The 27,647-nt window shown below is 37.4% G+C and overlaps 1 protein-coding gene across 4 annotated transcripts in view; it reads right to left on the minus strand.

Moving 5' to 3' along the window:
• Window positions 1-27,647, minus strand: part of DIAPH2 (diaphanous related formin 2) — an 894,195-nt gene that overhangs the window by 138,459 nt on the left and 728,089 nt on the right. The window lies entirely within an intron of this gene.

The raw sequence follows: 27,647 nt of genomic DNA on the forward strand, positions 1-27,647 counted from the left end.
CCTCACTTTTATTGAACCTTCACGCTAACCTCCCTGAGCCTTCCCATCACTTTCCTACTTTTGGCATTTCAATCAACTCCTTTACTCTGCAGCTAGACTCTAGAATCAGTCCCTTAGTATCATAAATTCTACAGTGAGAAGGGATGTTAGAGATAAACTGATGTAGCTCTCTCATTTCACAAGGGAATTAACTGAGATCCAAAGGTCAAGTGACCTATTTGAGGGTCATACAAGCTAGGTGATTGTAGAGGTGAAAAATGAACCAAAGTCTCCTGATTCCCTGTTCAATGCTCCTTCACTTCTACATCATAACCATCCCACTCTGGCCTCACTAGGCTACTGAGCTACTCCTCCAATAACCTGGGATCACCCTCCCCAGACATTCCTTTCCTTAGGCTCCAGGAATCGAGCTATGTTAGAGTAAGGACAAAACTCCACTTGGCTGTATCTACTCTGTGCTCCCTGGCTTACTCGCCAAGTGTGTCCAAACTCCCCTTGTGTCCACAGGCTTCCAACTCTGCCTTCCTTTCCTCATTCCTAAAGGATGATCTTGATTTCTACCTTCTTGTCTGAATGAGTCTGTCTCCCAAAAGTTTCACCATCTGCTTTTGCCTAGACATCAATTACCTTCTCTACTGTCCGTCTTGGTGGTAGAAACAGCTCTCCTTTTCTTGCCTCCTAAAGGTTAACGCTCCTACACTTATTTCCTTCCTCCTGAGCACCTTCCATCTCTCCTTCTTAACTGCTGCCATTTCTTTAAACCCAAACTAATATAAATAATTGATAATAATGAATAGTGCAGTAATAGCAACTAGCTAGTATATACAAAGTGCTTATTATGTACTAGGCATCATTTTAGGTACTTTGCAAGTATTAATTCTTTTAATCCTCATAATAACCTATGAGGTAGGTATTACTATCATGCTCATTTTATAGATAACGAAACTGAAATATAGAGTGCTTAAGTAACTTGACCAAGATACACAACTAGGAAGCAGCAATGCTAGGATCGGAACCCAGATAGCTCAGCTCCAGATTCTGTGCTCCGAATCATCACACTGCCTCTTTAGTATGTATCTCATCTATACCATCACTTATTACCTCCATTACGTTGGGCAACTTACTGAACTTCTTGGAGACACAGTTTCCTTATATGTAAAATGAGAATAATATTGCTAATCTTGTAGGATTGATATGAGGATTAAGTGAACCAGAGAATATATGTAATCCACCATGCCTGGCATATACGAAGTATTCAGTAAATAACAGTTAATTTAATAGTGATGACATTAATAGTAATAAGAACCAAGCCTCGATTTTACTAAAAAAAAAATTAGATATTTCTCCCAGAGGGAGACAAGCTTTATTATGTGTTTAAGAACTGCTTACCAAGGACTATTCTAAGCACTTGACCAGTGTTAACTCATTTAGTCCTCAAAACAACCATCAGGTGAATCCTACTATCATTTCCATTTTGTATATGAGAAAACTGAGACACAGAAGCAATGAACTTCTCCAAGGTCACAAAGCTAGAAAGGGGCAGAACCAAGATTTGGACCCAAGCAGTCTAACTCCAGAGTCTATGATAGACAGATTTCAATGTAACAGTTTGTTGCAGGAGGGCAAACTTGAGATACCCATGTCCTGGTAGAATAGCATAGACACATACAGCCACAGTAAGTATGTAAAGGTACCATCTAGTGTAGTTCCCCAAACTTGTCAACTCAAGAGAATTACCTGGAGATTAAAAAAAAAAAAAAAAAAAAAACAGAATCATGGACCCCATTCCATACCTACTAAGTCAGACTCTGGGCATGGTGACCAGTAGAAGTTAATAGAGGAGCAAATCAGAATCACTTAGGAAGCTTTTTCAAAATCCCCATGCCTAGGACCCACCCCTGGAGATTCTGCTTCAGCATATTCATGGTGGTTCCCAGACCTCACTTGTTACCTTTGGGGGATGCTAGGGAGCCAACAAACCATTCTGAAAACAAACCATTTGTAAATAAAGGGAAAAACAAGCATTTATCCTGCCTTCTCTGTACAAAATATACTTCGATGTAACCAAATGGCTGATGAGAGGACATTGCTCTTTATCGAAGTATTCCAAATAATAAAAAAGGAGGGAAAGATAGAATATCACTCTTTTGAATTCATGGATCTAGGCAATGACTGTCAATAGCTGCCAATATAAGAAGAGCCAACAAGCCATCATGTGCTCCATTATAAAATGACACACCTATAACTACAAGGAGGTCTTGCCCAAAATATGGAACCTGAATCTGATCAAGCTTTTATATCTAAGTTTATAGGAAATGTATGGAGTGGGTGGGGTGGGGGGCAGGCAAGGATATATGTAAATGACACCACTGGGATGCAATAAGCAAACTACAAATTCTATCAGATAAATGACCTGGTTGCTTCAGCAAAAACAATTTTGAGAATTATAGTTAAAAAACTTATAATTAAAGTATAATTATACAAATTATAATTAAATTAAAATTTTAATTTTAAAAAAGAGAGAGAAAGAGAGATGTAGTAGCCAGCCTCCAAGACGACTGTCCAATTATCCTCACCCTTTGGTGTTCATGTTCTAGTGTATTTCTCTCCCACATTGTTTCTGGGTTGGTCTGTATGACTAATAGAATATGCCAGAAGGGCTGTTATATCATTTCCAAGGTTAGGATATAGAAAGTACTGTGGCTTCCTCTTTGCTCTCGCTTAGATCACTCACTCTTGGGGAAGCCAGCTGCCATGTTGTGAAGAGACTCAAGATGCCCTACAGAGAGGACCACACGGTGAAGATGTGAGCTTGAAAGCCCATTCTCCAGCCTCAGTCAAGCCCACAGACTATTGCAGCTATGGCGAACATCCTGACTGTCACTTCATGAGAGACAATGAGACAGACTAAGCTGCTCTCAAGTTCCTGACACAGAAACTTTGAGATAATAAATATTTGCTATTTTAAGCTGCTAAGTTTTGAGGATAATTTATGTAGCAACTGATAACTAATACAAGGGGGATCTCACAGTTTTTTTTAAAAAAATAATTTATTTTTTTTATACAGTAGGTTCTTATTAGTTATCTATTTTATACATATTAGTGTATATGGGATGAATTGGGGAGAATCTCACAGTTTAAAAGAACAATAATAATAAATAGAACTTATTTAGTTCCTGATTCAAACAGGAAAGGGGGAGAGTAGTAGACAATCAACAAAATGTGAAAACTAGATATTTGTTATTAAGGAACCTTTTTTTTTTTTTGGATACATGCACCCCAATGTTCACAGCAGCACTATTTACAATAGCCAAGACATGGAAGCAACCTAAGAGTCCATCGACAGATGAATGGATAAAGATGTAGTGTATATGTGTGTGTGTATACACATACACACACACACAATGGAATATTACTCAGTCATAAAAAAGAATGAAATAATGACATTTGCAGCAACATGGATGGACCTAGACATGATCATACTAAGTGAAGTAAGTCAGACAGAGAAAGACAAATACCATATGATATCACTTATATGTGGAATCTAAAATATGGTACAAATGAACTTATTTACAAAACAGAAACAGACTTGGACATAGACAACAAACTTATGGTTACCAAAGGGGAAAGGGAGGGGGGAGAGATAAAACAGGAGTTTGGGATTAGCAGATATGACTACTATATATAAAATAGATAAACAACAAAGACATATTGTATAGCACAGGGAATTATATTAAACATCTTTTAATAAACCATAACAGAAAGGAATCTGAAAAGAATATATATATGTATATGTATATATATGTTTTTCTCTCTCTCTATATATATATATATAGAGAGAGAGAGAGACACACACACACACACACACACACACACATATATATATATATATATATCTGAATCACTTTGCTGTATACCAGAAATTAATACAACATTGTAAATCAACTATACTTCAATTTAAAAAAATTAAAGAACACTTTTTTGGGCGATAAGACATGATAATATTATTTGGTTATGTTAAAAATAATCCTTATATTTTGTGGATAGATATGGAAATGTTTACAAATAAAAATTAAGAAGTAATGTCTAGGATTTGCTTGAGAATATCCAAGAGTGGGAGTATAGATGGAACAAGATTCATGAGGAGCTGATCATTGTTGAAGCTGGGTGCTGAGTTCATTATATTGTTCTATTTGGTACGTATTTGAAAATTTCAAAATAAAGAGTAAGGGGGGAAAAAAGGACTGGCTGGCCACCAAGGCGCGATATCAGATGAAGCAATTCCAGCTAAACCACCCAATATGGAGAGGCAATTTCCCAATCCATACCTTGTACATTCATACGGATATATATATATGTGGATGAGGTAAGAGCGGTGAGATGAAGAGCATAATGTGGGCCTTAGGAAGGGGGACTGAGGGAAAATGAGGGAACTTGGAAGATTAGGTCATTTACTAAGATTGACAGGTGTGAGTTTCAGTTTGCAGGATTGGGGAGAGTATAGAAAATCTGAAAAAGGCACCAATGCATGTGGCTCAGTGAATAATGAATAAGGAGATTGCTAAGCAATAATGAAGACTCAATTAATGCTACAAGCATACTGCATACATAAAAAATGAAGATAATATTTGAGATTCTTCCACGGGGGCCATGAATTCATTTTTAGTATTTATTTTGTTTTGTTGTTGTTGTTTGATTTTTATCTTTAGGAGGAGAGGATTGAGTAGCAACTGTGCTTCAATTGTAACACGACTAGCAGAGAGATATGATTCTAAATACTATATTCTGTATGTTGTATATGTTTTTCCCAGGAAATTTTCCAAATATCTTGAATAATTTATGGTTTGATTTGAATACTTTGCAATAGTTTGGAAATATGTAAATATTTCGTCTCTTACTTTGTGAAAGTCTGAAAAAGCAAGGGTCAACCAGCAAAGACAAAAATCAAACAGTAAAAACCTCATATTTGAGAAAAGAAGATATGTTTCAACATCTAACTGGGCCATTTACAAAAGAATAAAGACAATCACTGCAACATTTGTTCCCATGGCCATCTGAGAATAATCCCTCAATAAATAACTATGGACACTTAGGAAAAGAAGCTTAGATATAATAATACTGCATAATTTAATAGGACAAATCGCTGCAGAGCAATTTCATTTTAAAATAGAAAAGAACTAAAATGATATCTCAGCTATCCAGAAACTTCAGAAAATGCATTGGTCTGGATAGCTGAGGGTTTATAAATTTTAAATAACAACGTTTTTTTAGCTTAGCTATTTTGTATAGAAATGTTTTGAAGATGTATTATACACTTTGCTGCCTTCATAAAGGGAATCTACTAAAAATACATCTTTGCTGATTCACATAATTATCATGAACATCAAAGACTGTGCTGCGCTCTAAATCCACCAAGGTCCTCAGGGCATACCTGAGGTACGTCTATTTGTTTCTTTAAATACACCAGAACTACTCTGTGTTTAAAGTTCTTTTTCATCTTAAAAATTTCATGTTTAAATTATTATTTTATTAAATCCAATGATATAATCAGCACATGGTCACGACAGAATATTTTGAAAAGTAGAAAGTAAAAATCACCCATAATACCATGACATAGCCACAAAGCCTGTTAATATTTTGACATATTTCATTCTGATTTCTTTTTAGAAACTATATACATATATTTTACTTAGCCGAGATCAATTATAACCAGTTTTGTATCCTGTGCTTTTGCTTTGCGAATTAGTTCATCTCCTCTACTGGAGTCAGCATATTAGCTATCATTTATTATTGCTGCCAGTGGGTCTTAACATAACCGTCCCTCTCCCCATCCTACTACGCTGTTTCCCAATTGCTGGGGGATGAAAAACCAGAAAACCCAATTTCACAGAACTGTGTCTAACAGAAGAATAAATAGATTTGAGCAAGGGACTGGGAAAGCTGTCTTCAGATGAAAGTCCATGTGCTATTGTTTAGGGACTTGATCACATTCCTTTTGCCTATTCAGAAATCTTTTTGTTTTTGTTTACTTTTAGGCTTATGGCCATGTTTTGAAGAGACAAATGCCATTTCCAGGTAGGCATGATTGCTGGAATAGCTGAATTTCAGAGAAGTGAAGTGTTACTGTACTGCAATGCCAATTAATACCATATTTGAATGCATGAGTCTGATCTACCATCTTTCTGGTACACAGACAAGAAAGGACCCACTCCAATTCATTCTTGCTGAATAAGCAGCAACAATGTACATCATCTCTCTTCAGAAGAATGAATTGCTTACACATCTGTGTTCCTACACCACCATGTATTCACTTCAATATTAAATCATATTGTATTACACTAGGTGGAAGAAAGTAAAATGAACATTGTTTTGTAGATCAAAAATTGACAATTCATATGGCTCAACCTAATGGTTAATTTCATGTGTCTCTCTTGTCCACACTAGATAGTAAGTAGCCTTGGGGGAAGGTCCATCTTGGTGCCCTAAAGGTCTGGCTATAATAAATATTGAAAATATTTCTTTAAAGAATGTGAAAAATAGGTAGATTGATCTAGATTTGGATATCTAGATCTATCTATCTATCTATCTATCTATCTATCTATCTAAAAACCAGCAGTTACAGGTTTTATGCTGACTTGACCCAGGTAAATGATGCTTTGTACCTGGTAAGTAATAAAGAATTCTCATTTCACTTCGTTTATTATTTTTAAGATAATGCAGTGGATCAACTTTATTCCCCCTTCTAATTGCTTTTTTTTTTTTTTTTTGGTCTATAGCTTGGAGATGTTCTTCTCATAAGCCTTCTTTTTTCCCCCCAGCTTTACTGAGATATAATCAACCTATAACATAACGTATGCTTCAGGTGTACAACACGATGATTTGATATACATATATATTGTGAAATGATCCATCACCTCACGTAGTTACAATTTTGTTGATGTTGTTGACATTTAGGATTTATTCCTTTAGCAACTCTCAAGTATACAATCCAGTATTGTTAACTGTAGTCACCATGCTGCACATTAGATCCCCAGAACTTATTTCACCTTCTAACTGAAAGTTTATACTCTTTGACCAACATCTCATTTCCCACACTCCCCAGCCCCTGGCAACCACTAATCTACACTTTTTTTCTACGAGTTCGCCTTTTTAATATTCCACATGCAAGTGAGATCATACAGTATTTGTCATTCTCTGCCTGACTTATCTCACTTAGCATAGTGTCCTCCATTTGGTCTGTAGTGTTATTCAAGTCCACTATTTCCTTAATGATTTTCTGTCTAGATGATCTATCCAATGTTGGAAGTGGGTATTGAAGTTCCCTAACATTACTGCATTGCTGTTTATTTCTCCCTTTAGTTGTTAATATTTGCTTTAAGTATTTAGGTGCTCCAACGTTGGGTGCGTATATATTCATAATTGTTATATTCTCTTGATGAATTGACACCTTTGTCACTATATAGTGACCTCCTTCATTGCTTGTGACCAATTTGTTTACTTGTTTATCTGTATTCTCTTGAATTTCATTAAATTTCTTTAAAATAATTATTCTGAATTTTTTGTCAGGCAATCCATGGATCTCCGTTTCTTTGAGATCAGTTACTGGAGCTTTAATTAGTTTCCTCTGGTGATGTCATATTTGCCTGATTCTTCATGATCCATGTAGCCTTGCATTGGTGTCTGAACATTTGAAGGAGCAAACATTCCTTCTAGTTTTTTTTTTTTTTTTTTTTTTTTTTGCGGTACGCGGGCCTCTCACTGTTGTGGCCTCTCCCGTTGCGGAGCCCAGGATCCAGACACGCAGGCTCAGTGGCCATGGCTCATGGGCCCAGCCGCTCCGTGGCATGTGGGATCTTCCCGGACCGGGGCACGGACCCGCGTCCCCTGCATCGGCAGGCGGACTCTCAACCACTGCGCCACCAGGGAAGCCCTCCTTCTAGTTTTTACAGACGGGTTTCAGGAGGTAAATACCTTTTCCTGTTGGTTCTCCAGACTAAGTGGATTGTCTCTGGAATTGCAGTCCTGACGTGTTGGAGCTGGATCACAAGGCTATCACTGCGTCTGCAGTTGGCAGGTGGGTGTGGATATTGTGTGATCCCTGGGTGGATGGGATGGCCTCTAGGAACTTGCTCAGTAGGGTGGTGCTGGGACAAGGGTCTGCTTCAGGATCCACAATTGGGTCCTCAGACAGTGTGTCTGTCACCAGGTGTATGGATGGGTATGACTCCCACTAGGTCCCTGAGAGGGTTCCTGCCGGGTCACTGGGTGGGTCCCTAGGCAGGCAGGACTGGCTATGGACTAGGGTTGAGAAGTGTTAAAACCAAGTCCCAGGGCAGCTTAAGGGTCCACTGCCAGGACTAAGGTTTGTAGAACTGACTCTGGAGGCTTGGATGGGTGTTTCTTCTGCCAGGTGCCTGGGTCGGCTGGACTGCTCCCTGACCCCAGCAGGGAGGGGCTGGAGCCAGGTACAGGGTGATTTCAGGATCTCAAGAGGTGCAGATGGGAGTGTCTCTAACTGGGTTCCTGGACTGGCAGGACCGCTCACAAACTGCAGCTATGAGGGGTTGGAGCCCAGTTACAGGGCTGTTTCACAATTTCTAGTTGGACCGAGTTTGGCAGCCTTATCTCCAGGGGCTTCAGGACCACAGCTGAGAGAGGCTGGAGCTGGTTCACTGGCCACTTCCAGATAAAATAGATAATACATCTATTTAGATAACTTATTCATTCCACAGACCTTTACTGAGGACATATAATATGCCAAGATCATAAACAATCTTAGCCATTATTTATTATATGGGTGACAGAATACTTCAGAAGTCCATTTCCATTGTGTTTTGCATTTTATCTTTTTGAAAAAGAAACCAAACCATATATTATTTTAGTCAGATGGTCCTAGAATACTAGCAAGGGGGCACTGACCAATTTGTAATTCTATAAGTGATGTCCTTCTTCATGTGGTATGGTTCCTTTTCACAGTCACATTATTTACCATCAAAATCAAATATAATAAGAGCACAAGAACCTCTAGAGAATAAGAGTTTTAAATAAGAATTATATTTGAGGGGACTTCCCTAGTGGCACAGAGGTTGAGAATCTGCCTGCCAATGCAGGGGACATGGGTTCCATCCCTGGTCCTGGAAGATCCTACATGATGCAGAGCAACTAAGTCCGCATGCCACAACTACTGAGCCTGCGCTGTAGAGCCGGCAAACCACAACTACTGAGCCTGCGCACCTAGAGCCAGTGTTCCACAACAAGAGAAGCCACCACAATGAGAAGCTTGCGCACCTCAACGAAGAGCAGCCCCTGCTTGCTGCAAATAGAGAAAGCCCGCACGCAGCAACGAAGACCCAATGCAGCCAAAAATAAAATAAAAAATTTAAAAGAAAAAGAATTATATTTGAGAATAAGAATGCACCCACAGTCATTTCTCAGGATGGCCAAATTCTGGATGACCTCAGCAGGAAATCCTAGTATCACTTTTTACAGCATGCTGAATTTGTCATTTGAAGCCAACCTCTAGACACTGATAGCTTCTGTTCATAGGTTTCATGAAAGCAAGTGGAAAGCTAAAATATTAATATCAATAGTACGTTTCTGCTTCTGACAGAGCTGTGATGGCTATGGCTCCTCTGATCATAAGACTTAAATATACATTTGTCTCCAGGAAGGGACACTTAAATCAGAATAACAATATGAAAATCTTTATGGTGATATTATTATGTATAAACAAGTGATATCTCTTAGATGCATATTTGACTATATCAGCTTCTTTTTTTAGAAAGATATATTACTTTTGTAGTCCAGTTCTAACTAAAATGTTTGAATATTCAGTGTATCAAAGCAAAATATTTAAAAAAAAATTCTAGATTGAAAAATAATCAGGGGAAAAAATGACTATTTTAACTCCTGGAGTTGCTTGTCCTTGATCCAAAATAATTTTTCTTTCAAAAATTTTACTGCGCTCGAATAGGTTAGCCAGGAAAATAAAACAGTTTCTATATTATAGATGTAGCCACAGAAATATAAGTCTAAGGTTGAACTATGAAGGCCAGGGTACAGGCAATATTTCCATTGCTTTGTAAAGTTATAATAGTAGTAACATTAGATATCACTACAATTATTTAGAACCTGGAGTATGGAGAGGTGGATACTTTAAAATAAGGTTCGTTCTAATTGTTCCATTTAGAAAATATCAGACTTACCCTATATTGAAAGTCTGACAAGCAGTGTAACTGGAAGTTCAATATACTATATTTACTGTGATTAATTAAATACCTCATAAATTCCAGCTTACATTTTATTTGTTCATTACCTTAATCAATTAAAGATATAAATGAAACCAATAACATTTTACCTATTTTCATAAGAATGACCAAACAATCGTAATAATCTGGTATCACAGTTTCTTAACCATCAAATGACTACTCAAGTATTACCAAAAGCTCCAGTTTCAGGGATGAATACTGGAAGATCTCTTCACCCAAAACAATGCTCCTCTTTTTAATATGATAACAGTTTTGTAGCTGAGTGCTCTATGTCCTCCCAGCCTTGAACTATTCAAGAAGAGGCAGGTAATGTAGGTACAAGTCAGATCATACAGAGCCTTTCCAGCCACTGTAAAAATTTTGAATTTTCCTAAGAGTAATGAGAAGCCACTGACATAAATGGTATTGATTTAATATAGTAATGATAGCAACCTTTAAACACTGTAAAGCTTTGTTCAAGCTTTAAATAAATTTACTTTAAAAGTTTCAAAAAATTTCACAACTACCATCTCACTTTAACTTTTTAGTAATTTCTATTTGCTTAACTATTTTTAAAAATTTAAGTATAGTTGATTTACAAGGTTGTGTTAGTTTCAGGTATACAGCAAAGTGATTCAGTTATACATACATATATATATATATATATATATATATATATATATATATATATATATATAAATATATGTATTCTTTTTCAGATTCTTTCCCCTTATAGGTTATTACAAAACATTGAGTATAGTTCTCTGTGCTATATAGTAGGTGCTTGTTGGTTATCTATTTTATATATAGTAGTGTGTACATGTTAATCCCAACCCCCTAATTTACCCCCCCCTTCCCCTTTGGTAACCATAAGTTTGTTTTGTATGTCTGCTCGTCACTTTATCTTCATAGTCACTGTAGGAAATAAGCAAAGTATCCTCACTTGTGATTAACTTATGGATTAATTTATTAAAGTATGGAAAATGTGCTATCATTATGAAGATTCCCCAAGTTTCAATGTCAAAACTTCCTCTTTTATTGAGGGAGAGGGTGTTGAGTGGACTAGCCATGGTAGATTTTCTGAGAGGTTTTAACTTTTTTTTTTAATTACAAATTTTCCCTTCCTTCACACACAAAAAAAAAGTAGACCATTTTAAAGGCGGCTTATCCTGTGACTTAAGGCTGTCACTCGAATGGGCAGTACATCTTAATGAATGGTGCTAATCGCATTAATATTCTATACTACCACATAAAAGCATAGCACAGAGATATGTTAATAAGAGATACAGGCTGTAGTTATAGCACTTCAGTAAACTGTGGGACATAAGAGTTCCCAGATGGAAAGAGAAGAAAGGAGACAATGTGGTTGAGGGATCAAGGCAGAACCTGTGGGGAGGCAGAGGCTGCAGAATGAGAAAGTCTCAGACTTGAAATAGCCCAAGGAGAGAGTGGAAAACATGATAGAATGGCACCTAGTTCTTACTAGACACCAAAGGAGTTACATATGTACATGCAGACATACAACATAGCTTGTTTTACCAAGTATGATTTTCAAAGAGGCTTTTATAATTAAAACCCATCCTCCCCAGACCCACATACTTTAAAAGAAACTAACCAAGCTGCTTATCATTCTGAAGGTATTTTTTCAAGGGTGTTATAGGTTAAAAAATTGTACACGTATTAATTCATGGTACGCACAGACATCCCTTAGTTTTGAACCATTGTAAAAACTGAACTATGTAACATGATTTTATAATATCTTTGAGGATTTTTACCTTTTGATACCCATGTGCAAATAAATTCCACTAACATTAAGGTGCAGATGTATATGTGCTCACCAATGGATGTATATATCTAAGTTTTATTGAAATAAAAGGGTCCTACAGCCACTATTTATTTCCAGGCAATGTAGAATTTGAAGAATAGCATAAAAGTCTTTTTTTTAAAGCCTAATGTTTATTTACTACCCTTCATCTAGATGCCACAGCACTCAAGAAACTTGAACTGATGTTCGCACAATACATAATAATCACTTGATCCACAAAAAAAAAAAAAAAAAAAAAAAAGCAGCTGCTTTGTAGGCTTAACCATGCTACATAATGCTGAGGACAGAACATGATAAATACCATAGCCAATTGAAATTGTATAAGCAATTTTAGTAAGTAGAATGTAAGACATACAGCACCATTCAATGCCGAGTATTTTCACAAGCAATGGTGAGAGGTTCTAACCCAGGGCATAATGGGTCCCTCTAAAGGGCACCATGGGGGGAGGAGGGGCTCATTCAGATACTGGTCCCCTTATCCTTTGTTCCTGACTACAGCTCTCACTCCTTGCTTGTCATCTGAGTGGGGATTTAGGCAGATGAAATTCTCTAGGATTATAATAGGAATTGTTTTGTTAAAAGCCTGGTAACCAATTGAAAATCCTACCTTCTCCCACCCCTCCCCAACAATCTTGCTTTGGAATGACCATCAGTTGTTTCACAAGATAAAATACATTTATATTGTGTCAAGTTGTTTACCTGCTAGTTAGCCAGGAAATATTATTTAGTTTTATTACGTTAATTACAAAATCATAAAATAAAATACATATGCAATAAAAACAGATTATGCAACAAATACCTGTTTTCAGATTGCCTTGGGACTGCTTATGGAGTGGTTTGGCCCAACGCAATGACTAAAACCAGATTTGAATGCTATTTTAAACAGGCATAGGCTTTCCTTACATAACCCATATTTATATTTATCAATAAAAGCTGAGACTTAAGGCTTGCTGTAATAACTTTGTGGAGAAAGCAGGGCAAATTTATTATCTGTGATCCCTTCTTTATCTCCCCCTCTTTACATCTGGGACAACTCTGTAGTACTTAGGTGATATGACTAAATCTTATTAGTGGAGTGCTTTTCTATTTTAAGCACAAATCTGGCATTTAAAACTCCCAATGTAAAACATTTACATAGAAAATGTCAGGAAATTAAGCAAATTAAAAGATACTGTCAATAGCATGCAGTACTGTCAAAGGACTAATAACCCCAGTTAAATAGTATCAGGAATGGGTAGTAGATTTTTAAAAAGTAGATACCAAGGCAAGAGAGACATTTAATGTCAAAGCATAAAAGATATCTAGAGCACAATAGCTATTATACTGACCATCAGTCCTTTGATTATTATTTTATCATTTGTACAGTTGACACATAGGGTTACAAAGAGCAGTAAAAATCTGAGGTTTGTAAATTACCAGCTTGCACCAGTGCTAACCATGAGTCATACGTAACCAGTGCTAGAATAAGGAAGATTCTTTTCCAGCTTCACATATTTACATGTTTCAAAACTACCTTATTTAAGAAAATATAAACTACCAAAAGTGTTAATATCATCTTTTCAAAGCAGGCTTATTTCTTTTTATTCCACAACTTGATTTTTCCTTCCATGAATGTTTAAGCAGCAGGCAGTCAGTAATATAAATTACCCATGTGAATTCTGTTTCAATTAGCCTAAGAAGAATCATAAATGTGAGAAAAAAGAATTTTTAAGTTTGTTAGTTAAGAAAGAAAAAAACATTTTAACCATAACAAAATATTAATTCCCTTGCTCTTCTGATGCAGAATCTTGACATTAGTAAAGGAGTTAGAAGAGTAGAACACTTTAGAGTACTTATTGAATTTCTCACTTTAATAATGAAGATATGGTTCCATGTAATCTACAATTAATTTAAAGGTAGTGAAAAATAAGTAATATTCTACTATCTCTGTTTTGTTCTCTCCCATTCAAATTTAACAAGTGGTAGGAGCTTTCAGAACAGCATGCACAAAAGATTCAAATGAGATGTCAAAGTTGAATGTCAAGTTTGCCTCCTTCTATTATTTGAGTGGGATTTAACTAATTTGTTTGATAACCTATTTTTTTTAATTTTTTTAAGAAAATTATCATCTTCTCAATAAAACTTAAATCTCTGGAAAGTGAACTTCAAAAGCAGTGACCATGTCATAAATAGTATGATATTCACATTGAAAACAAATAAAATGACAAGTGGGTGGGAAAGTGGAGGAATCACATAAAAGAAATGCTTTGGAGGAAGGGGAATAAACAAGGCAACCGTAGCAAAGTTCTCTCATTCTCTGCCCCAAATGCAAGTCAAATGGGACCTTTTCACTTGGCAGCAATGTTGTCCTATGACTGAAGCACCGTGAAAATGTACCAGGGGGTTGTTTTCATTTTAGCTGCATTTCTGACGTTTTATGGGCTGTGGAGATGTTCCCCGTATCACATACACAGGGAATGCACTGTGTGTCATCTCTAAAGATCGTGTTATTATGACTGTGTTCAGAGGGCTCTTGCTTTGGGTTATTTCTCTAATAGAAAAGATGGATTTATAAGTATTCATTCAGACCCTCTTACCCATAAACCCATATGTCCCCATAATTCCTACAAGCTGCATGGTCAACTGATGTGAAATAAGTTGACAAAGAAACAATGTGCTTTAAAAACGCGACTGAGGCTTTCACATCATTTAGAAGAGGAAAATTCCAGGAATAAAAGAGCGTGGGTCTACCTTAAAGCAGGGATTTACCTGCAGAGAGAAACAGAAAGAAACGAAGGCACGTAATGCCACTGCAGCTGCAATATTTCTTAAGTAGGACACTCAGAAAAGGGCACAAGCTCTTCACATTTCCAGAAACATTACGTTTATTTCCTCTGCGAAAGATTTAGCAGCTTAGTGGAAAGAAGCAGCACACGGGGGGTGGGGACCGCCCTGAAAAAGAGTCAGCACTGCAAGGAAATTTGCTTAAACTACTATTAGAAAGAAAATATTTCAGAAATGGTTGCCTCTAATAATCTCATACCTTAATGCTAGAATAAAAGGTCATAGCTAATTGGTACAAAAGCACCTTTGGATACACAGTTAGGAAGTGAAATTCTGTGATGAATTCTACCCAATCACTACCCTTTTTACCTTCAATTATGCCAGGACATGTACCACATGTTATAGAGCTCAGAAAAGCCAAAAGAAGGGATACTTCAAAATGGAGCTTCTTTTCCATTAAAAAAAAAATTGCCACATTTAACTTCTGTAGCCAAATCAACGAGGGTACCAAAACTTATTTAATGGTCAAGAATAGAAGTTAAGTAGTGGTTGGATAAATTATGCATAATGCATAACAAAAATGTTTTTGCATGATTTGATGAAAACAATCACAATTGATAAGCGGTGCTACTTTCCAAGGGCCACACTTGGGTTTAGGTAAACAGATAAGCACACACACTGTACAGTCTTTCTTTTACTGGAGTTAGTCTTCAAGTTAAGGAAAAAAGTAAATGAATGGAGGCGTATGTTTTCAAGATATTAGAGAAAAATTTAACATATTAGCTTATAAGAAAAGTGCTATTTTAAGAAAGTTTTGTTTTATGTGCCTTAATAATAAAGAACTCTCCTTAGAGTAGAACTTAATTATGACCTGTTCCAGGAAAATCTAATATTTTATTTGAATGAATGTAGAGAGACAAAAATAAAAAAATACTAAACCTGCTAAACTACTCATTGAAATCCTGAACATCTTCCTTTTCATTGAAGACATTCATACCTGTCAAGCTGTAAATAACAGTGCATTGTGATTTGAGGAATTTTTATGAAAAGGTATTTTTGGTTTTCTTTTTAAGAGTGTATACTTTTTGAGAGCAAAAAATCATGTAGTCATTTCACAACTGTCTATACTAATTGATGAAATAATTTATGTATTATGTAATTTATTAAGGTTTATTGTCTACTTGATGCTTTCCTCACTATCAGGAGTACTTATAAATTTCAGCAGCAATGACATCATAATTCCAAAAAGGTTGGGAGCCAAGAGTCCATCCAGGAACGTTTCCCTGTCCCTTTGAAATGTCCTTCGTTGCCCCCCTCCCTGCCACCAAGATCAGGAACAATTTGGCATAAAGTAAGAGGATTTATTTGGAACAATAAGTATTGCCAGTGGTCTTTGTTTTCATAAAAGAGACAATGTTGAGATTTAAGAGAAATAAAATAGACTTCAAACAATACTGATATAATTATATTCCCCCATTTCCTCCCCCTAGTTTTTCTTTTCCACGGCTAGCATGTGGAAAATCAGATTGGGACAATGGAGGTGGGAAACAGTGTTGTGAGGGAGATAAGTTGATAAAACAGGATTCTTCTGAAGCTGCAGAAGGGAAGTGAGGAAAGTGGTGTACAAAAGGCCCCAGGACCGCAAAGCATGGTAAGTGGGAAAAAAGTTAAGAAACTGGAAGCATAAGGATAATTAATAATGCAAAGAATCTGTGTGGACACCATTCAACTTGACCATAATCCTTTTTCAGTGCTTTGCATCTTCCTCTGCCAGGAAGTTTCAGTTCTAAATGAGCCATGCAAACTAATCAATACTATTTATGGCAACTGGAAAAAATATTTAAATTGCTAGATGTGATACTTTTCTTCCCATTTGCCCTTCCCAATCTGCTACCACCCTGAATTCAACATTTTAAATATCCTCTAATAACTTCCTAGAAGTTCATTATGTTGGAACTTCATTTCTAAATTTATTTTCTATCTTGGACCATTACCCCAGTCACTACGGAAGGCACTTGGTGCCTTCATGGTGTGCATTTTTAGGATTATTAACTGAACTTGTTTTAATGTTCTCTACATGTGCACGAGAGTTCAATTTGGACCTTAAAATGAAATCTACGTACTAGAAAAGTTTTTTAAAGAGTCCTTTTTCTTTTCAATTCAAAAATGTTTATGTTTGATTCCAATTATCTGTTGATATGATAATAAAATAAAATCTACAAATATTATGCACAAAGCACAGTCATCTCTCATGATCTCTGTCACATAAAATAATACTGATATAGATGACTGAGATGAAGTCACAAACATAACTAAAATAAACACTGGCCTATCCACACAAAGCCATACTTCTTATCCCTCCTGGTACAAATTTCCCTTCACAGGTTAACTCCAAATATTTGAAGATAATCTATCAGTTTATTAGGAAACACAATAAACATGTACACTTTTGATTAATAGCTATAAGGCTGCTAAAAGTCTAACAGGAATTCTAACTGTGCAAGAAAGATGAAATCCATGTACAACAGTGTTAACTTTCCAAACAACAAGATGAAAATCATATCCCGTTTTTGTGTTTTTTCGTTTCTTTGTGTCCAGGATATGCACTGGCTTTCTGAAACCACTGCAGAGTGGTGAATAATGTATGACATGAAAAAAAAAATCCCTGTTCATTGTCCAGAGAGTACTGTACTGCTTGCTGTATACTACATCTATGCAAGACAAACAATAGAACAGACCAGTAACCCCAGAAATCTCAAGCTAAAACCTTCCCAAGTGGAAAGGGAAAATATCATCCTGGATTCTAGAAAGTCTCTGAAACAAACAGTTCAAATCCCTAGAATACCCCTACGTAATAGATAAAACCCCTTAAATTTCAGAAAGATTGGTCATCCTGAGTAAATCTGTGAGAAAACTGGAAAAACAATTACTATTTAATGTTATTCTAAAGAGATTCACTAACTCCCGTCCACCTCCCCTGTCTTATAGGACATATTTGCAAAGACTGATGAGAAGATATGTAAAACTTAAAAGGTTGTTGTCAATCTACTTTCCCTGTATTTTCTCTAGTAGTACTTAGGAATTTTGCCCTCTAAGTCATAGGAATAGAACAAACCACGATTTGAGTTGAGAATGACAAAGAGGCAGCAGTCAAATGCAAGTACAGTGGATGTAAGAATAAGAGTAACGGCATATAGTTATATTTCGTTTTTTATAAAAACTCAGTATTGGGCTTCCCTGGTGGTGCAGTGGTTGAGAGTCCACCTGCCGATGCAGGGGACACGGGTTCGTGCCCCGGTCCGGGAGGATCCCACATGCCACGGAGCAGCTGGGCCCGTGAGCCATGGCCGCTGAGCCTGCACGTCCAGAGCCTGTGCTCCACAACGGGAGAGGCCACAACAGGGAGAGGCCCGCGTACCGCAAAAAAAAACCAAAACAACAACAACAAAAACTCAGCATTTTTCTTCACTTGTCAAGCCTAAAAACATTACTGAGTAGAAAAGGTCATGTGAAGGTAACATACCTAGGACATTCGAGCTTGCCCATAAAATAAACTCAGATTTAATGGAATTCCATTTACATTGATGTAGAATGGAATTTCTATTTCCTTCATCCTTCAAATTTCAAACTTGAGAGATAGCTTTAGGTACAATATATTGAAAAGGCTTTCATGTAGATTCAATTTTCTTTTTTCTGATAATTGTGAAGTGTTCAACAAGCAGTTGTCAAGAGTATACACTATACTGAGGTATGTGCTAGGTAATAAAAATATATCACAATCTTTTAATAGTGAAATATAGTTATAAACCTTGCCGTATTTTATTTTATTTTTTATTTTTTTTTTTTTATTTTTTTTTTTTTTTTGCTGTACGCGGGCCTCTCACTGCTGTGGCCTCTCCCGTTGCGGAGCACAGGCTCCGGACACACAGGCTCCGCGGCCATGGCTCGCGGGCCCAGCCGCTCCGCGGCATATGGGATCTTCCGGGATCGGGGCACGAACCCGTGTCCCCTGCATCGGCAGGCGGACTCTCAACCACTGCGCCACCAGGGAAGCCCACCTTGCCGTATTTTAACACTTTGTATCATCAGTATCTTTAAGAGAGTTGACACTGAGCATAACCTTAAAAGGCTTCCTGGAATAGGTGAAGCACAATATTAGGTTCAAGGTATCTGGGCTCATCCTTTTGCAAATGCAAAAAATACCAATGAATAATGGAAGAACCTGAATCTCAGAAGGGTATTATAGAGCCTTAGGTACGCACTGCCCTCTTCCTTCCTTCTCCTTCGGCTCCTCTCATTTTAATGGACACAAGGAAAGAAACTACTAGGAGTAAGGTTCAAATCATAATACACAGGAGAGGTATTTCCAAAAGTTTCATTAAAACTGGGAGATGGGTAGGGAGTACATTCATTTGCAGGTGAATCTAGCTGCCTTTGGCCATTGGGGCAGCAGATGGAATTCAGCTGGACAGGAAGCAGAGTTTATCATTTCTTATCCCCGTTTAGGAAAATTTTCAATAATATACTACCGAGTCTATATGAGAGAAATAAGCCTATCATTACAACCACCAATTAGAACAATTATTTCCTTTTAGTTTTGAAAGCAATTAGTTTTCTAGAAAATTTAAGATACTTATGACAGTCTGATAAATACCTTGTCATTTAATATAGTTATAGATGCACAGAGTGTCTGCTCATGTTAGAGCGGTATCACGCACCTGACATATAGGGTCCCAACGATTTACTCCTGAATTGAAGGTTTGTAAATAAGCAGGTGGCTATGGGAGCTCAGCTAATAACATTAGCATGTCTGCAAATTCTTGACATGGAATTAAAACTACCAAGAGAAATTTACTGCTGCATAATAATTGCTTGTCCTAACTTATCCCATATTCCAATATCTAAAGGAAGCCTGTTAAATTCATATTCTCATAAAAATCAACTGAAATTGACCTTATCTCCTACTAGCTTGCAGAGATCACCAGTGAAGAAATCTGTAGCAGAGCTGATTATATTGTGTAGGAGAACAGACAAGCAAAGTGATTGAAATTTCTATAGAGAACATCATCAGTGCTTGCTTAGAACAATTTTGCATATAAATAGGGCATAAATGGTCTGTGTTCAATTTGTTCTCTAGTTGTCAAAGAATAATCAAGGATAGACTACATAGCAATCTTCTGTTTCTAGCCTCCCTAATGCAAACCTAGGTCTTACTAATCAATACATGTATGTGTCTGTCCTGAAAGTAAAATTTAATTTCCGTAAAGAAAAAGATAAAAAACAAAAATTAAGTAACTAATACAGGTACACACTTCATCATAAGATTCACAAGAAGCGATGAAAAAAAAAAGACACTAAATTAAGTGGCCTTAAAAACGAATAGCATTTTAGAACTCAAGGCATCTGCCTCACTCTCACCCCCGTCCAAACACACTCTTCTAAAACTGTTTTTGCTAAGGTCACCAATGAATTCCTAACAGTTAAATCCACTGGATTCTTTCCAATCCTTATTTTATTGGTCCTCCTGGTTACATCTGATGCTATTCAGCACTTACTCTTTGAAAAGCTCTATTCCTTTGGCCTCAGCGATACCACACTAGCTTTTTTCTCCCCACTCCTCCAGAACAAACCCCTTCATGCTGTCTTTTATGTGCTTCAGTTTCCAAGCTAGTCCCATAAATTGGTGGTTGTCAACTTTTGTGACACATTAAAATCGCCCGAGTAACTTTTTTTTTTTAATTGAAGTACAGTTGATTTACAATGTTGTGTTGGTTTGAGATGTACAGCAAAGTGATTCAGTTACACATGTATTTCTTCTTTTTCAGATTATTTTCCATTATAGGCTATTATGAGATATTGAATACGGTGCCCTGTGCTATACAGTAGGTGTTTGTTGTTTATCTATTTAATATATAGTAGTGTATACCTGAATTACTTTTAAAATATACTATTGCTCAGACTCTGACTCCATAGATTTGGATTTGATTGTTTCAGAGAGGAACTGGACATGGGTATTTTTTAGAAGTACCTCAAAGTGATTCCAGTGTGTAGCCAGGGCTAAGAACCAGTGTCACAAATGTTTGTTTTCTCCAGGGTTTTCCCTTTGCCCGCTGCTCTACTCATTTTCCCCAGATTATTTTACCTGCTCTCGTATTTTTAACTGTCACCTAAATGTTGATAGACTTCACCAAGATCCTAGAATTCACCCTCTAGTTATTGCCAAGAGGTAACCGAGCTAATGCTCCTGAGAACACTGAATGGCTGGCCTGAGGATTATTTGATCCTTTTTGTCTCCTTCCCCACCTCCACCCCCACCAGCTAAACTCTCTGTATGAGCCACAAATGTCCTTCATTTTAACTTATGCAAACAGAACTCTGCATTATTAGATGGCTATGAATCACATACACACAACAGATGAGAAAGTGCTTTGTTAACTGTAAAACACCAAGCATGCTAAAGTATTTTAAGTACATCGCATAGTATATGCTCAATAAATACAGTTGAATTAAGAGGGAAAAGTGTCCTATATTTGGAAGTAAAACCAGGCATAATTTATGATTGGCAATGCCATTCAAGACCCTTAAAAGCATCTAGAGTTTCCTGTCAGAATCTCTAGAAGAGATACAATTTATCTTTTCATTCTCTAACTCCCTTTCTTTCCTTCAAGCGCCAGCACTTAAGGAACAAAAGATATTCTTCATTCTTTAATCCATTAAATCCTCCCTCTTGGCCCTCACCATTCTACTGAAACTGCTCGGGAAAAGGACAGCTGTTACCTGCCAGTTGACAAACCCACTGGTCTATTTTCAGTCATCATTCTACTTACTTAATTTTCTGCAGGATGTGACCTTGCTGACTTTCTCCATTCTGAAATTCTCTCTAACCTCGGTCTTCCAGGCATCACTTTTTGCTGTTTATCTTCTTCCCTTTCTGACTATTTGTTTTTTCTCAGTGCCCTTTGTTGATTCCTCTATTTTCCGCCTAAATATTGTAATTCCCAAAGGCACTAGTCTTGGCCTTTACCTCTCATTGGACATACTCTTCCTGGGTGATCCCAAGGTTTCTATATTCATATACATGCAGATGTTCTCCAAATTGGTTATCTCCAGTCTCAACCCCGCTTGCTTTTGTGTGTGTGTGTGTGTGTGTGTGTGTGTGTGTTGGCTTTTTGTTGCAACAAACTTTTCATCATTACCACTGTTCCCTTCCATGTCTCCATTGCATGTATTTGGCACCATTCCCCCTGCCCTCCAGACAAACTACTGTTCATCCTTCAAAACAGTTCAAATGCCACTTTCATCATGAAAACTTTCTTGAATTCTCCAGGCAGTTTATTCCTCTTTTAGGACTTTGTACATACTTATATCATAGCATTTACATTATGTATAATTCTGTCTTTCCCATGAGCCACTGAGTTCTTGAGGGCAAGACCCATGCTTTATCCATCTTTGCCCTCCAGGTCCTAGCACTGTTGCCTGGTCCCTACTATTTGATCAATAAATAGGGGCTTCCCTGGTGGCACAGTGGTTGAAAGTCTGCCTGCTGATGCAGGGGACATGGGTTTGTACCCCAGTCCGGGAAGATCCCACATGCTGCGGAGTGGCTGGGCCCGTGAGCCATGGCCACTGAGCCTGCGTGTCTGGAGCCTGTGCTCCGCAATGGGAGAGGCCACAGTGGTGAGAGGCCCGCGTACCGCAAAAAAAATAATAAATAAAATAAAATAAATAAAAATAAATAAATAGTTGGATGAATGCTGTGTGTTTATTTGTTTGCATAATGTCATTTTTTACTAAATTTGAACTGCACATTCCAATCTAATAACTGTACTATTGACAAAATGGGGTTTAGTTGGCTAATCTAAGATTCTAACACTTAGAAACAGAGACTGAGGAGGCTCAAGGGAAAGAACTCTTCCACAGGGAGAAAGAAGTAAACAGCTTAGAATGGATGACCAGCTTGACCTAGTAAAAATAATAAAAGAAAAACAAACGCAAAACCCCAACAGACCCTGGTCATCAAAAAAGGAGGAGGATACTGAGTACTACATGGGCTTGTCTTTGGGCCTTGCTGTATGGGGCCAAATCCTACGGAGATGAAGAGGGCTGTAACTTAAATCTGATAGCTGTTTTTCTAAAAATGTCTGTAAGACCTTGATGCTTAAGTAGTATATTATCTTGGTACATTGGTGGAGTGTCACACTCAAGGAAAAGAGAGGCATTTCTTCCCTCTTTGCCACTGACCTCTCACAGGCTCTGGCATCATGAAGGCAGGAGAGTGCCGGTTGCTATAGCAAACAGCAGGCAGGGAAATGCATGGTATTATAGGCAAAAGTGAAGAAACTGGTTACTGTGAGGTAGAGAGGCCCAAGAAAATGTGGGTTTTGTTTTGCTACGAAAATACTTCTCCTAATACTTAGAGTTTGTTTTTTTCCTCTGTTGAATATCATTGTTTCTTGTCTCCTCTCTATTCTCAAATGGTAAATTATACCTTCTCATTCAGACTTTTATCTTGCTGATCCATAGAAGTAGGATCATGCGTCTCCAGAGTTTCTTCTGTTTTTTTTCAAATTTAGTTTTCTTGGTTGCCCTGAGTGGTTCTAAAACCAAAGTATATTTCTTTTGTTTCCTGCTTTCATTTCTTCATAATGCTTTTCTTGTGTGTGTGTGTTTTAATGTCTAGAACTATATATCAAAATCTAGTCAGAGCCAAAATAGCTAAGTTAGATATCTATCTATTGTCGAGAAGCCTGTTTATACTTATAGTGGGCAAAGAAGGAAGAGGTGGAGTTGGTTCAAAGAGAAGAAGCATGTTCTAAGTATCTGTAGCTATTCAGAAAGAAAACAGATGTGGCATTGTGTATTAATATTTTAAGTGTGGTTTTTACTCCTGCAAGGTTTTTCGTCATGTGTTTCTTTTTCCTCCAAAGCTTGCCTTTGATCTTATAATGACAAAGTCGGGAATACTGATGGGCAATTCTTTACAAAGTAGATTGTAAACATATGGGACTTATTACTTTAAGTGCTAACACAGACTGTAACAAAGAGGGTCCAGAAAGATTTGGCCAAATTTATAGATGATAAATCCATCCTAGATAATTAAGGAAAACTGAGATGCTCCTTTCGCAAACCAAACTTCTAGAAAGTGTAGTCCATATTCTAGGGAATATAAAGACGAGAGGGGAGGGGATGCAGGGAGTTACTCTATGTCCTGTGCTGCACAAGCACATGATTCCTACCTCATTATGGCACATATAAGATTGCATTGCATTTTTTAATTAATTTTTTTTAATTGAAGTATAGTTGATTTGAAATGTTAGGTTAGTTTCTTGCACTACACTTGTATCACGTGGATTATATTCATGTTTCCCAAATGGTACGTGAGCTCCTTGAGGCAAGAGTCCTGTTTGGTGTTGCATCCTCAGTACCTAATCCAGCACGTGACGCCCAGGGGGCATCCAATAGAATTGTTTCATTGTTGAATGAATACTATCTACCCCTAGAGCCTCACCATCTACTCACTGCTGAGTCCCTGCATTCTGGCTCCCAATTCCATTCCAATATTGAAAAGATGCTCTTAAAATGTCACCAGAAAGCTCCCAAATGGCAAATCATTGGTCTTTATCCTTTTTGATTCCACTGTAGCATATGCCATTATTGAAAATGCCCACCTTTTCTGCCTTCCTTTGCTTCTAGAATAATAATGTCTTGATTGGCCTCCTACATACCCAACTGCTCGTGGTCTATCTTCTCTGCTAGTTCTACTTTTAGCCCCAAAGGGGAGGCATTTTCAAGGTTCTGGTTTTGGATCTCTTTTTGCTTAATAATCTCTCTAATAATCTCTTCCATTTCCCAAGTATAACCAGAAATCTCACAAACTCAACCTCTTGTGATGAAATCTACATTCATATTTCCAAGAAAGTTCTGGACATCTTGACCTCAGTGCTCTGCTACCACTTTCAGTTTCACTTGCCCAAAACAGAATTTGTCTTCTATCACTATTCCTTTTTCCTGATCTTAATAGTTTTCTCTCATAACCCAACTGTCCTCCCAGCTAATCAAAGTCAAAACCCTAGGATTATCCTTGACTCCTGGCTACTCCCCTTCCCCTAAATTATCTCCTTTTGACTAAGAATTAGTCATATGACTAAGAATATGACTAATTCATCACCTACATTCCTATAGATTAAATGTCCTAATATAGAGCTTTGATCATATTCTTCCACTGCTAAAAACAATATACTCCCATTGCCTAAAGAATGATATGCGAACACCTTAGTCTCTTATTCAAGCACTGTATGATAGGGTAACAACCCACTTTTACAGAATTATCTCCATACTTTTACACTTTATATAACCTATTTTCTTACTAGCTGTACCATTGGCCATTCTCCCAAAATGCTTTGCACTTTCTAAACTCTTAATGATGTTTCATTTGACTCAAATGCCCACTATCCCCACCTCCAACTCCTACTGCTGAAATCCATACTCATCCTTCAAAGCCTTTTTCTCCATGATTTTTTTTTCTGATATATCAATATGGTACAATATTTCCCTCCTCAGAACTCACACAGTATGTTATTAACATCTGGTGTATAATGCCCCTTATCATCTGCCTTATCCTGTAGTCCTTCTGTCTTTTTTTTATCTTTCCTATAAGACACAAGGGTCTTATAACAAAGGAAATCTTATCTTAATTATTTCTGCATCTGCCATCATGTCCAGCATAGTACCTTTCACAGAACAGAGGTCCAATGCATGAATAAATGTTTAGGGGCTCATTTCCTAAGCTCTAAGTTTGACACCAACACAGCCATAATCTGGGTAATACAGCCAGTAGCAGCCATAGTGGCTACTTATAGCCTGTGCACGTTCTGATTGGCTGGGGCCCACGCTATATCAGTTATTTATATTTTCAATATCACTGCTGATATGATCGTCTCCCTTAAAATGGTTTTGGTGCCCTTAACTGAAACAACACACTCAGCTGAATGGGCTGGAGGCAATATTTGGGAGCTCCTTCTGAGTTAACTAATATGAGTTCTTCTTGGGGAGGGGAACATTGGCTCACTGTGGAAGATTTGCAATGTCGGTAACTAATCATACCATTTATTAACATTCTGATTTTCTAATGAAGAATACAGACTCTCACCTGATTTTGTTTAAATATGCAATTGAAAACACTGCAATTAGAAGCACAATTGTAGGGCTCTGTATTTTACATGCCAGGGTGTCCATCTGTAAGCAATGATAATGGGGTTGGCAAGTGGAGCAGTACCTCTTTGCTGTCTGTGTTGACTCTGATTCCAGATTTTTTGGCTATTTCCTCTGATACGACTTTACTTGGAGAAAACAGCCTTCTTTATAATTTGATTTTTCTGCTTTTATCTCATCATGGTGAAGTAGAGGTTTCTGGACAGGAGCAAGGATGCTGGGGTTAAACAGGGAAAATGTAGCAATAGAAAGTCAATGGGATCTTGGAAAGGAACCAAATAAGGTACCTAGGAAAGTGAAAACAAAAGGAGGCCAGCAGGAAAAGATGATCTTAGCTAAGAGAGGCAGAAACAGAGAGGAAATCTGGAAAAGCCCCCCCAGTTCTGTCGCTTTTAGAAAGAGGGAAGCAGACGGGAGAGTTTTTGGCAGACTTGCTAACTCTGTGCCTGCCTTTCCCTCCCCATCCCTTCAAGCACTTCTACTGATGTCCCAGATGCTTTACCAATCACTGCCACTGTCTGCCTTCTAGTTTCTTCTTACCGCTAGATATTTTCATTGGCTGCTGCCACTTGGAATGACTGCCAGGGCTAACTGGGCTGATATTTTTGACCCTACGTGTTCATGGAGGCCATCCAACTACAAAGCAAAAGAGGTCCCAATTTAGGTTACTTGGAATCAGTACTAAAAAATTATGCAGTTTGTGAATATATTCTTGGTGTTTCACAGTTGACAACACTATATTCCCTTGAGTACCCAACTCACAGAAACCCCATGGAATGATCTCTTTCTCTCAGTACAGTTGTTCTAGAGTCAGTATGAGGTGTGAGACTAGTCAGACAGGGGCCTTAGCAAATGTATTTTAAAAATAAACAGCCTAGAAAGATGATGGCAGTTCTTTTATGGCACAGAATAACATGCTTTTATTTATCAGCTGCTTAACAGAGAACAGAATTGATAGAAAAATTATTTCAGTTTGCTTCCACTGCCTATTAATGCTCTGATTGTTCAAGAAAGAGCAGGGAAGGTTTCTATTTTCCTTAAAAGGTGGAAGGGGCCTCTGGTAGCATGATAGAATATTCTCATTTTACAGGTAAAGATTGAGGACAGATTAGTAGTGCTCCTAACATTCTGCTATGCAGCATTACTGTAAAAAATATGGACATATAAATATAGATGTTAAGTTTCTTTCCTGCAGTCTTCCACTCTTTCTGTAGGCCATCTACAATGTCTTCATCCACATAAAGCGGTCTTACACTCCAACCAAAACACTCTTGTCCTCTCAACCAAATCTAACCTTCAGGCTAATGTACCCATCGGGATTCACTCAAATGTGAAAAAGATGAAATATAACTTATATTGTCTTCCACCATGAATTTCACCATTGCCAAAAGCTTTTCTGGACCATTCTTCTCTGGGCTCCATTTCTTTCACTGGTTTGTTGGAGTACAATGGTTTTGAGAGGTACCCATTTCCATTTTAATAAAATGTGATCGTTTCTGGTCTAAACACAGAATATTTTTGAATTGTAGGCTATTCACAGCAAATCTTACTAATCTAAATTAAGTAGAGTTTCCATGTTTACTATTAATTTTCCTTTTTTC

The sequence above is a fragment of the Mesoplodon densirostris genome, chromosome X, assembly GCF_025265405.1.
Source record: "Mesoplodon densirostris isolate mMesDen1 chromosome X, mMesDen1 primary haplotype, whole genome shotgun sequence".
NCBI classification, from domain to species: Eukaryota; Metazoa; Chordata; class Mammalia; order Artiodactyla; family Ziphiidae; genus Mesoplodon; species Mesoplodon densirostris.